General features: G+C 43.7%; 1 long non-coding RNA gene across 1 annotated transcript; it reads right to left on the bottom strand.

Moving 5' to 3' along the window:
• Positions 1 to 457: 457 nt before the first annotated feature.
• LOC129383390 (uncharacterized) lies at positions 458 to 5824 on the bottom strand. The gene is made up of 5 exons (XR_011889967.1): positions 5706 to 5824; positions 4008 to 4133; positions 2364 to 2453; positions 1689 to 1821; positions 458 to 597 (listed from the first exon to the last, which is right to left on the bottom strand). It is a non-coding gene; the product is annotated as an uncharacterized lncRNA (long non-coding RNA).
• Between the last annotated feature and the right edge of the window lie 6628 nt (positions 5825 to 12452).

Raw genomic sequence — 12452 nt, forward strand, 5'->3', positions numbered from 1 at the left:
GCACCTAAGCTATTCGTGTTGAATAAACATTCTCGAAACTTTCCTTGGCCCCTTTATGAGCGGATGTCTATTTGCCGATAAACATTTACCAGGACTCGAGCAGACACTGCAAATTTCGACAGCATGGTGGATTGTTGCGGGGACTTCAAAGGAACCTCACAACCAGTCTTTCCTACCTCTGCCTTTCTTCTTTATCATGCTTAATCTTGAGGTAGGAGGGAATTTTTCTCGTTGCTTTTGTGGAAAGGTAATTTACGAATACATGTGAACTTAGTTTTCTCTTTAGTTTCACATCAAAGGCTGGCTTCGTAATGACGTATAGAGCAATATGACTAACTCCGAAGCCCGTATTTCTGCCCATATAAATTCCGTGTGATTCAGAGTTCAACACAGTAAAGATCGATATGTCAAGATTCGTGCTGGACGTAGCATATAGACCACTCACCCCTCTTGACAGCAGGCAGGCAGCGATGACAGCGTCACTGAGGATCACGTGACTTCACCACTGCACGTGACTGATCGTCACTTCGCATAGACAATGACTGCCAAACGTCACCTTGCAGTTTTTTAGACCCCGGTAACGTCGACGTCGGCCACCTGCATACAGTATTCAGCAAAATTATATGTCAAGAGCGCTAGAGTGAAATCTATGTAGCTGGCACACTATGCTTTTTACAATTTGACGACTAGGACATACTTGAACAGCGTGTAGGAATACAGAAACTGAGTACCAAACTTAATATATAACAAAGGTATTCCTCCGTAAGTGCAAGGAACGTGTCTTTGGAATTTACGACTGGTTAAATCATTACTTTGTGGGCGCAGATGAAGATGCACTTTTCCAGTTCTTATTACTCACCTGCGATATTAACTTGAAACACCAATTTCCTTTAAGTGCCATTTTTTGATGACAAACCACCTGTCAAAACACATGGGCAAAGTACCCATCTCCTCGCGACATTTCGATGGGCGAAAATTCTTTTTTTTGCTTAAACTATTAGACGTAGACGCAACATCCATGGGTTGCCATGTTGAGGTTGCCTCCTTGATTATCGTGTCATTTCTTGGTATTTTAAACGTGTGTACAATAGTGTATAACACTATTGAATTGGTGTCGATTTTCCAGAAAGCTCGTGTTAGGAGGATTTGATCCTTAACACGTACAGTTCGGCATGTACCAGATATAATTTTGGTAAGCATATTACGTAATCGCATGGTATCCAATTCGGAGAAAGACAATGTTATGTGCAACACTACACATGTTGTGCATTAGGTATCGGGATAGTATTAAGGCACAAAGAAAGCAGAAGGCCCAAAAGCGTAGAATGACAAGGGCTCTGTGTTCGGCGTGCGTTTACTGACCATGCGTTAACCAGCGAAGTGTTCTATAGCCATCTAACTAATTGCTAGATTTGCCGCCTTTTGCTGCAAAAGCCACATATAGAACAGAGCACGTAAAGTATCTCGTCTGCTCATAAAGACAAAAAAAAAATGGATTTAACTCACATTTCCCCTCTGTATGCGTAACAGCACATTAGGGGTCATACGCACGCCAGATGCAGCAACTGCCTTCAAACCAAACAAGCCTCTTCTCAACCACTGATTCCTACTCGACACAGCTGTCTTCCGGTCTATCAAAAACGATGCCTATACTATATCGTTCCATGGTTGATGCAGCAGGTACTAACCATGCATCCATATTGCCAGGGGTGCAGCGATGGCAGCAACCGTCGCGGACGAGTGCATAACGGCGCATCTTCGCAGCACGTGACTGACGGCCACAGCGGGTGGACACCGTCCGCTTCCACGCAAATGAGTGGCCTGCGTAAGTGCAACAACGTTTACGTTACTGATGGGCGCGGTATGTGTACTGTGTACGCGAAATTCGAAATTATTATAATCTACAAATTCGAGAACCGGTGCTTCTTCAATCAAGTTTAGTGATTTTTCGTTAGAAATAGCAAACAAACATCAGCGGAGTTGTCTATCTCACGGGGCAACACTCAGCTACTACGGGAACCTCGTGCCAGCCCTTTCATGTTGCATCTGTTCTGCTTTTACTCTGACTGCACTCGCAGCATATATGTTGGCCTTTTTTTAAGTCTAAGTTAAGGATCAAGGTTTTTATACATCGGGCTTTCTGCTATATGATACCAGAAGACATGAAGAATGACTGTGCGCTGCTTTCATTGCCTGCATTCACTCACACAATCCAACCGAACTGACGCGGTCTTGTTCGCTAGGGCGATACCCGGACAGTATATACCGTGATCTCGTATTAAGAACATATGAGAATCAGCTAGCTTAACCGAAGTAACACGCATAATTTGCGGTCTATATTGGTGGAGCAAAACCTTAATTACCTCACCCGAAACGTCGAACCTTATCGCCGAAGTTCAAAACCTGGAACACGGTGCCATAGCTGTCGACACCCAAAACCGCCGAGCAAGTTCCTGCAGAGACAGGTTCGTTAGATTGGGTGCCGATTATAGTCTTCATTAATCTCAACAAATCACAGCGCGGGATATTCTGGTTCAGTGTTTTGATAAATACCGCTGTTAGCTTCAAACGCCAATCGACAATGTTCTTGAAGAATAACGTATTTGTATTGAGTTCATCGTCATCGCACTAAAATTTAAAAGGTGCTGCTAATACCTTTAATAAAATGCGCTCCTAATTGATAAAGGTGTTAGTGATTATTCAACACAGTGCTGAGATGGAGATCACGGCATCATGATGAGGTCAAGACCACTCCAGTTTGCGAGGGACGTTCCGAAAGCAAGTTTCCTCATTTATATTCACACGGAGACTTTATGGCAAAAAAAAAAACTTCACAATGGCATTATGATCTGTACACCTTACAGTAGTTTTCGACATAGTCGCCACCGACAGGAAAACTTTGTCATAGAGTGCAATCAGTTTGAAGAAACCACTCTGGTATAACTCCGGTGCCCTGCGCTGCAAGCAGTTGTCGCACAGCCTGCCCCACCTCAGCATTGTTTGGAAGTGACGTCTCGAGAGTGCGGCTTTCAATGTAGGGAAACAGACGCCCAGTCATACCGGATAACAGCACGCACTTCCATTGGCGACCACGTCAGCGCCCGTCTGTATGCCATCGTGATTTGTACTCGAATAGCATCGGGCACATCGGTCTGCTGCTGCTCATTCTATGCTCGTTCTGTTGTTGAACCAGCAAATGGCGTGGATACTGATGGCGATTGTTTCACCTGGTGTACCATCTCGTTAAAAAAAGAAAATGACGAAACTTGTTTTTCGGAACGTCCTTCGTACTTCCCAAGAAAACTGCGTTTTCCGGCCGGCCTGTTACTGCGATTACTGCGGGTTCTTGCAGTTGTCACACTGCGCCCAATGCAGTGGAAGTAATCAAGCACACTTTTGAGAGTTCAGTGCAGTGGCAGCTGCTCAGATAAATGCGTTGGTAGTAACGATGCCAATGATCATAAAAAAAAACACAATGACATATGGAGATCCGCATGGATCTTATTCACTATGGGAAGCCAAAGCATAAAAGATAAACTAGGGAAGCGTCACTGCCATGTCAACATATTGAACAGGAAGTGCGATAGTGGGCAAAGGCCATATGTTCGATGTTATCAACGTTAGACTAAATAGACCAAATCAGCACTAGACTATTTGTCTCCTGCGTAGCCAGCTTCCCATTTTGAAGAAATGTTCTCGTACGCATCTCAATATCTGTTTGCTCCGACTATGCTCGCTACATTTTTTTACAAGCTGCCTGTCGGTAAAGAGAAGTCGTGTCGGCTTTGTCATTGATTTACTTGTGTCGCCGCATAAAAATGCATATGAAGCGCCATTGAATTTGCGCTGAAATATCAAATATTCTTTCAACTCTTGCAGTCACATCGCTGTATTCTGTCGTGCATTCTGTAGTCGAGTTTGTTATAGTAAAATAAAAGCAGTGAAAGACATCAATGCAAGCGTAAACGTTAATAAATGTCGCTCAAAATATCAGCAACAGCTCTCACCAGCGGCATTGGCCTCAGCAGTGACGTATACCGCGAGTTCCCTTTGCTTAACGTCGATTCGGTGTCTTGGGAACGACCACGACTTCTGTGCTTTCCTTGGGGAGGTGGATGACACAGTAGACTGCGCTGCGATTAGAGGATACGCGTAAGCGTTAAAAGAATTGATTTCACACTAAAGTTCGCTTCACTTAAGTTCCGGCTCTTTTGTTTGTGGAGATAATTAAGCCATAGGGCACGTATCGGTCTCGTGGCATCCATGGTCCCATTGTACACAATTATTTGCGAGAACAGGATTACTAGAACAATGACACTTATATAACAGCAAAGTAATTTACAAGTACAACTTCCAGTATTTGCTCCATCAAAGAATTGAATTCGCACTAAAGTTCTCTTCACTTAACTTTTTTGTTTGTGAAGATAATTAAGCCATAGAGGACGTATCGGTCTTGTGGCATCCAGGGACCCACCGTACACAATTATTTACGAGAACAAGTTTATTACCTAAATGACGCTTATATAACAGCTAAAGTAATTTATAAATACAACTTATAGTATTTGCTCCATCAGAAATGAAAATACTAAAATGAAATGAGTAACAACCGCACTTTGCATTTATTTCTTGCATTGTAACCTTCACAGAAACCAAAAGGGTGTGCCTATGTTTATACTCAATTTCATGCCAGGATACACAGCGAGGCGATAATAAACGTTGTGCAAGATAGACCAGCTGAAAGCAAAGGGCGTGTAATTCCCGCCTAGTCGTGTTTTTTTTTTTGTGGCCTATAATAGCCGATAAAAAGATATGACTAAGTTCTAAAAAAATTAAATGCGACGTTGGAAGGATGGCCGACATTATTTAGATTGCATGCCGCATGTACCCCCAATATGTGCTTCTATTGAAAAATGTACGAATGCGAGCTAGCTGGTACGAATCCATCGGTGAACGCGAAATGAACGGCGGATGAATGAGGAACACAGGACAAGCGCTGTTGTGTTCTTCATTTTTAAGTGTGTATTTCAGCTGTTTTTTCTTTTTTTCACCGATTGAAGAGAACCCCACGAGCTGGAAAGGATGCCGCTTAGCCGTAGACCTCATTCGGTATTCTTTGCTCGCTGACTGTCGTCCAAAGTTTTCGTGTGTGTTGTTTTAGTTGACCCGTATTCGAAGGAAACTATCTTCAAGAATCTTATTCTCTCTATTCGTAATCTTGTTCTCTCTACAAGTCTTTCAGCTGTCAAGAGCCGCTCGCTCTGCGAATATTGTGCTTTCTCACATTCAAATATACCGAGTTCTTTCGGACAGAAAATCACGGCAGTAAAGATTACAAGGACCATAAGAAAAACAAAATAAATATATTTGTATGGTTTTAGGGTCACGTTTTACTTTTTTTCATATTACCTTCATCCAAGGCATAATTCCTGTCATTCTTCCCGCACAAGCGTCAAATCGATACAACACAGGCAATGCTATACCGTCAAATCCAACCATGCGCAAAGCGAAAATAAACAATAAACATAGCAGCACCTAGAACATTGTCACATTTATAGGCGATCTTCTTGCAGTGACAACCGTGCTTTTTTGAACTTCAACGTCACTGGTCAGGAGGGTCATAAATTTTGCAACGTATTTCGCGATCTTCAACAGGAATGTTAGGGCAAATAGGACGTGCCCACTTCCGACAAGCGTACGTTTCTTACCAAATCTTCAGGTCAGCCACGTTTCGACCATTCCTGGAGTTGCTTTGCTCAACGCCGACTCGGTTCCTTCAGTTCAGGCATGAGCGCATTCACTCCGCGGAGGTGGATGCCACAGTAGACCGCGCTGCGATGAAAGCAGAGCTTTTAAAGAAAAAGCACTGGGCGCCGAATTTCGAAGACGTGGAACGAGTGAAAGGGTAACTTTGTACCTTTCGTGGTAACGAAAGGTACGTGTGAAAACGCGATCTGAGGTAAGGGTAAAGTCGAATGTTGGGCTCGCTTCTACGACATACTTAAGGTATTACATATTGCCATACATCTGACAAGTGTGAAACGAAAGATTGTTTATTTATATGTATGGTTTTCATTATATAATTTTTCTCCATGCGTACTTACGCATGACAAGTCCGCTCTCCCCGAAAAAAGCGTAAGATTTGCGAATTTCTTTTTGTGCAGAAAGAAAGCAATATGATTATTGAGGCACGCCGAAATGGGGACACCAGGGATAATTTCGAATAGAATAAGGTCTAACTTGCACTTACACCTGCACGAGTGTCGTTTTTTTTTTTCGCATTTGGCCCGCAATGAAATGGAGCCAAACACCAGCCGGAAGTGTGACTTGGGGCTCAGCAGCGAGGAGCCGTAGCGCCTAAGCTATCGGACCAATGCAACTACGAAGACATCTCAACGCAGCTTCGTTTATTATATTACTGGACCTAAATTGAAACGACCATTCTAGCATTCCGCTGACTATCGAAATGCTGCGCCGACCTGGCAAGGCACATACACCCTTGTGCACATTTTTTTTAAAATTTAATTCATTGCATACACACAATACACAATACTGTTTGGACCCCATAGCCTTGGCGGCTAGTTTGGGGTCCAATAACAAAATAGACATCAGAGAACAGCGTACTTATTGTACGGGACAACTTAAACGTATGTTGTTAAAGCATTTTTACATGGAAAATAAAGAATAAACAAAATACTATGACATCAGGGAATACAAATAGAAAAAACCCTATGAGCATTCATGAAAGAAGTTTTTTAAGGATTGCACAAAGTTTTGGCTGGTCTTTACACTGAGTGGGAGTGCGTTCCATATATTAGATCACCGTTGAACTCCACGAGTATCTGTCCATATAAATTGTGACATGGTGGTAAGTTAATACGGTTGTTACTAGGCTGCCCTCATGTTTCGTGTCGGAAAATTAAATATTGTGATAGGTAGCAGATTATTATAACGTATTATTGCATTAACTACCTGAGCAACTTTTGCTTTCTACGCCTCACTGTTCAATATCATGCATCGCGAAGCTATAGGTTGTGTTGGTACGGAGGGTTCATAACCGGGAGTAAACTGCGCTGCTACAGTGACGGCCCTAGTAGTCATTAAAAGCATCTACTGTAGCTTGATAGACTAATTCGGGCAATACAGGCTGATTTGAGTGATTACCGATTACATCATTTACAATAGTCCATATTTTTTGCGTGTTTCAGTCAGCCTGCTGTACCATCGAGGAGTAACGTTTTTTTCCGTTTCCGCATAAGAAATACTGATTTATTCCAGAAGCATTAAAGGTTGCTGCTGTAAAAGGAGTTATAGGCCTGTGCTCCTTCCATAGAGTTTCATCCGTCATCCAGGGACAGATGGGCTTACTGTGATTGTTACGCGTTTCGACAAATTTCAGGTATTTAGTGTTAACGTCACTGTCATACAAGACGTGAAAATCAGATTGTTCAAGGTTTCTGCGAAGGAGCTTATAATCAACCTTCGTACGCATACGTTCAACCAGCGATTGTGTCTGGGTGGATTGGTTTGTGTAATAATACATATAGGTAAATGATCAGCTATTGCATCTCAGTAAGTTGCAGCACACACCCCAGAATCTATATTGCATAGAGCCTGATCTAATAAGGTGCTAGACGTGCCAGTAAGGCAAGTAGGTTCTGTGATAAGATTACGTAAGCCAAATGACTGGAGAAGTAACGCATAACTGTTTTGCGCAAGCAAAATGAATGCTAAAATCACCAACCATAACGATATTACTACCAGATCCTCGAGATAGTTCTTCTAGAGTAAACTCAAGCGACACGAATTTGAATCCGTGGATATCGATTCTTTCGTTAGACTTGAGCCTTGCTTCCGAGACAGCAGTGAGGTCAAACGATGTTTATTACGTGAAATACACGAAAATTACGTGAAATACTGCGAACATTGCAGTGAAATATAGAACATGTGTTAATGTTTCCAATCAACTTAACCTGGGAAGATCGGAAAGCCATACTTAAAAAAAAAGAAAAACAATTAGCTAACAAGCGTTAGCCTAGTTAACCTATATGGGACAATCCCGCCTCGCAAGTTATGTGCACGACAGGCGAATTGTCTGCCTTTCGCAAAAGCCCTGTGCCTTGGGAAACCCAAGCGTATTTCAAGTTCTTTTCTCTCACATGTCGTGCCTTGCCAAACAGTACCTTGTTCTCAATGCGAAGATGTTCGTTTACATAAATTGGCTCATGAGCCTCAAAACCAAGGTTCTCACTATTCAGCTTAGTCTTCTTAGCAGCGGAGAGCACTGTATCTCGAGCAGTCCTCATAAAAACCTAACAACAACATTAGGCCTCTTCTTGTCTTTTGACTGTACCCTGTGGGCGATCTCAACGTCCCCCTCACGTAGTTCCAACGCAGAGGTACGTAGCGATTTCCTCCACTCTTTCCATTAGGGCTTCGCTTTCGACCACTGGAAGACCCTTGATCTCGAGGTTCATATTTCTACTATACTGTTTCATGACAACAATTTCCTTCTTTGCAATATCAAGTTCCCTTCGGAGCTCTTGAATTTCCTTTCTGGACTGGTTCATGCTGCGCCTTAGCTACCAAAAGTTCATTACGAAGGTCAGCAATGTATTTCTTGAATTTTTCATAGCCTTCATTATTGAGGGTGAGAGAATCTCGGATTCCAAACAGTTCAGCACAAACTTCAGCATTGGAACCCTCCACCAATGCCACCCCAGGTGGCAAGTTGAATGGTGTGTTTTAGTTAACCGTGAGAGAACCCGCTACATTAAGCAGCCAGACACCATAGCTCTGGCCCGAATGCTGCGCGTCACGACAGTTCGCTCTTTAATGGCTATAAGTATTGTGTTCACAAGTGTGTCTGGTGAAGTATAAACGAGTTGCAGGTTAGTGGCACACAACAGGAATAAAGATAAAATTGTTACAGGGTTTACACTGTCCCAAGACAATGCGCTTACGGGTTGGCGTCGTGTGTTTCGTTGACTTATATCGAATGTGGGAGACGTATTTGCGAACTCACCCATCACCGATAACGCACTGTGCACCGCTGAGAAAGAGCCAATGTAGCCCGATGCAGGAAAGATGCCATCGGCGCATCACATGCAGAACAGTGCACAGTCCCCAGGGAACGGGTGGCCATTGACCTGAAAAGGAAAATGCACTTCTTTGCAGCGCGTTATGTTTCAAACGGGGCTGGTAAAAAACGGTGGCTATGTGGGCCTGCTGACGACATTCTTGACTAAAAGTGGCTGACCGCAAGGAAACATGAGGACAAAAGGGAGCGTGTTGATCAGTGACAAAAATTTATGTGGTTCTACCTCTCCTATTTTGAATATCAACGTCACAATTTCCCACGATGTTATAATGAGGCACGCCGTATGTGGGGGGGGGGGGGGGGAGGGACTCCGGATTAATTTCGACCACCTGGAGTTCTTTAAAGTGCATCTAAAGTTCACGGGTGTCTTTGCATTTCGGGCTAATGGACATCCGGCCGCCGTGGCCGGGATTCGATCCCTCGATGTCGTGCTTCGCAGCGCAATACCAAAGCCACTAAGCAACCACGACGGGCAACACTTTCAACGCAACGTCAAAAAATCTACAGATATGCCTTTCGAGATACCCATCAGACCGAAATTATGGGGACGCCTGTGATCGTTCTTACTTATTCTGAAACTCAAATTTTGAGTCAATTTGATGCGTGTTACTAGCTGCTAGCAAATGTAGGTCAGTCTTGCGTCTTTTCTGGCTAACGAGTAATTTACCGACCTCAGCAATCTCATCACAACAGTAACGCGTGCTGCTTGGAAAATATAGGCAAAACAAGCGATTAACGCTAAGTAAGACTCGACCACCCGGTGGTGCGGCCCTCTATAGAGCATCAACCCGATTTTCATGGGCAAATTGAACTGTGTGCGAACGCTTGATAATTCCTCGACCTGCTCGCCGACGTGGTGCGGCGGACGTTTTCAAAAGTAAACCACGGCAAATTCAGGTATTCAAACTTACGTATACGTACGCATCGGAAAGCCCTATTGAAATAAAGGGTTGCGATCAATCAGAATCAATTAGCTGAAATAGTCAAAGGGATTATATATAGTGTACATGCTATCACCGACAATACCGGGAATATCTGTTGCCAGTCGCGCTCAAACAAGGCTTATTACGTATGAGGGGTGTCTCGGCATTTCGATACGCACACCACTACGAGATGCCGAGCCCCAGGGGGTTCCCAGCGTGTCCACAGAAACCTGCAATGAGTCAGCCGGACGACACCACGACAATGAGTCTGCAGGACGATGCCACGAAATTGCCAAAATTGCCGATCTTGGCTGAGCAAGACATTGCCCGAAGGGCTCTCAGAATACAGTGTGCTAGAACGCCTTATCAAGGCATCCGCGGAGAAAGAAATGACCCCTCATTCTTCAATCTGGATATCGGTAAGGTATTGCTGATCTCGCAAGCAGGACAAATTTTTAGGCTCTACTCGGGAACACATTTGCTGCTACGCATACGCTTTCTTTATGTGAGGAAGTCAGCCGTCAATTTAGCTTCTTCCATGCTTAAGTTCTTCAAACCTTCCATGCTTTATGGAATAATGCTATTACCGTTCCATTTTACCGATTTCGCGAAGCTTTTTTTTTTAATTGGCGCATGTCGACCGGCTGAAAAACCTGCATACGATGCACGGAAGATTCGAAATTACGCGCCGTATCGGGAGTCTCCGGATTAATTTCGACCACCTGGGTGGATCGGATCGGATCAGTCCTTTAACGCGCACCCAAGCCACGGTGCATGAGCGTTTTAACGCGACAGCGTTACGGGCCCCGTGCCGTAGGAAATCCTGCGTCGGCGTCCGGAGCCAGACGTTCAGCGTCGACCGTCTTTTCGCGAAAACACCATTCACCACCACGCGCACTCTTGTCACCAAAGTTGCTCACACCTTGTTTTTCACTTTTTACAAAGTTGTTCCTCGGAATGTTGAGAATGACAGCCCACGAACAACTGACACGAAAAAAAAAAAAAAAACGCAGACAGCGCTACTTTTTATGCTACATCTCCTCAGACTGAAAATCAGTGTCAAACAACACCACAAGATCGGCCCACACAAGAGGCCCCGTTTCTGTCAGAAAGCTCGCTTTCAGGACAACGTTCGCAGCCAGCGTTGCCCGGTAAACAATAAGGTTGCGTAAGCTGCAGTTGCCGGAAGCGTGAGAAGCAGTTACCAATTACGAGCCGAAATTGCAGCGCTGGTACGTCAGTGAGACGTCATTTACTTTATTCGTGTTGACATTTCGTTGCACTTAAGCTATTTCAGTTGAATAAACATTTTCGAAACTTATTATCTCCATAGTTCTTTGGGCGCTTCATAAACGGATGTCTATTTACCCATAAACAATTACCAGGACTCGAGGAGACACCCGAAATTCCGACAGCATGCTGGATTTTGCAGGGACTTCAAAGGAACCCCACAACCCGTCTTTCCTACCTCTGCCTTTCTTGTTTATCATGCTTAATCTTGATGTAGGCAGGAACTTTTTTTTTTGCTTTTGTGGAAAGGTAATTTACGAATACGCGTGAACTTAGTTTTCTCTTTAGTTTCACATCAAAGGCTGGCTTCGTATATAAAGCAATATGACTAACTCCGAAGCCCGAATTTCTGCCCGTATAAATTCCGTGTGATTCAGAGTTCAACACAGTAAAGATTAAATGTCTAAGATTCGTGCGGGACGTAGCATATAGACCACTCACCCCTCGTGACAGCAGGCAGGCAGCGATGACGGCGTCACTGGGGATCACGCGACTTCACCACTGCACGTGACTGATCGTCACTTCGCATAGACAATGACTGCCAACGTCACCTTGCAGTTTTTTAGACCCCGGTGACGTCGACGTCGGCCACCTGCATACAGTATTCAGCAAAATTATATTGTATTGCATTGTATTGGGTTTTATGGCGCATAAGCAACTAAGGCTATCATGCGCCAAACACATGGTATAATTTATTTCAAAAATTGGGTATCCTCAGCGAAGGTCTCTGAGGATAAGGACTCTGAGGAGCCCAACAAACCAAATGAAGACCTCAGCCTTCTCAGGACTGAGAAAATGGGTGAGGTGCATCAAAAGATGCGTGAAAAAACTGGGTAATAATTTTTAGAATTAGTAGTTCTGTGATATATTTCGTTTAGTATGTCACGAGCACTAAAGTGAAATCTATGTACCTGCCACACCATCCTTTTTCAATAATTTGAAGAGTAGGGCATACTTGAACAGCATGACAGCATACGAAAATAAGCTGAGTGCCAAATTTCATACAGAACAGAGATTATATATCCCACCGTAAGTGCTGAGAATGTGTTTGAAATTTACGACCGGTTAAATCATTACATTGTGCATGCAGGTGAAGATATATCCTTCCAACAACTGAATGCAGTTCGGGGGCAGTCACTTTT

The sequence above is a fragment of the Dermacentor andersoni genome, chromosome 8 (genome assembly GCF_023375885.2).
Source record: "Dermacentor andersoni chromosome 8, qqDerAnde1_hic_scaffold, whole genome shotgun sequence".
Taxonomy (NCBI): domain Eukaryota; kingdom Metazoa; phylum Arthropoda; class Arachnida; order Ixodida; family Ixodidae; genus Dermacentor; species Dermacentor andersoni.